Raw genomic sequence first — 1,267 nt, 5'->3', positions numbered from 1 at the left:
GAGAAAAGTTTAATATTTCCCCAGATTACCTAATCCACTACTTCAAAAATATTTTAATATATGTGAATTTGTTTCATTGATAATACTATTTTATCTTGGTTGAAAAGAAAGATTTGTGCTGTTTGTTTCTTTGTCAGAATTGTGCTGGTCCATGTTCTACTCTGAGTAACTACTACTTTGAAGATAATAATATGTAGTATACAAACTATCAATATTGTCTGATTATTATATGACAAAATTTTATCTTAGTATTCTTGTAATAAAAATGTGACCATACTTTAGATTGCAATCTCAACAAATTCTAAAAAAGATGAAATTCAAGAAATTAATTTCATTAATGTGGTACAATAAGTTACATTGCAGGATAAAATCTATGCTCATGAAAAATAAATACCAGCTTTTGAAATAAGTGTTGGGTTGAAAGGGTGTTATATTACAAAAGCTATGTGCTGTGACCAAGGTATTTTTAAAGTAAATTTTTTTTGTTTTCCACCTGTTTATCTTTTTCTTTCTTGAACTTTTAAAATTAATTTTTGAGAAAAAAATTGCAATGTGACAGCTTCAAAACAGGTTTGTAGGAGTTACAACAATTAATACATTGCATATTGTTGCCTTTGTAGTAGTCATTCGTAGCACAAGATGCAGACATGATATCCTGTCCAAACACTATTAGTACAGATCTTTCTTCTTATTGAATTAAGAGAAAGTAGCTGTATATCTACCCTAACTATTTTGTATATACAGATACAAAATTGCCCTTCATTTATATCACCTTGTTTTGTTGTTTTGTCAGAGTTGGGTATTCCATTGCCATCCAAGTATTGTAGGTACATGAATTCAACAAAATATTCCAATTTAGTCCAGTACTCCACAATAGTAATGGGTTATCCTCAGGACTGGCAAAGTCCAAATTTGATGACTTGAGCCTTCCACAGCTCAGCATATTAGCATGACTTCACTTTTCATACCTTATTTCTACACTTTTCTGCTGGATGGTTAAGACCAAGATAATCAAGACCTATATAACAAAAAATGTAGCTTTTTTGTCTGATGTGTTCAGTCAAGTCCCCTTAGGGCTTATTCTGAAACCCTGTACCACACTTTGTAGATCCTTTGTCAGTATCAGTCATGTGGATGAGTCATGGCCATTGCTTGACCAATTTGCTCTCTGTGAAAGCCTGACAGAATGTTTTCTCTACAGGTGACTCTCTTTAGGATTATACTACATCTTCAATCTCATTCATCTATGGCCCCATAATCTCCTTTA

Source organism: Octodon degus, unplaced genomic scaffold (assembly GCF_000260255.1).
Source record: "Octodon degus isolate 3935 unplaced genomic scaffold, OctDeg1.0 scaffold00095, whole genome shotgun sequence".
Taxonomy (NCBI): Eukaryota; Metazoa; Chordata; class Mammalia; order Rodentia; family Octodontidae; genus Octodon; species Octodon degus.
This window is presented reverse-complemented; position numbering follows the sequence as displayed.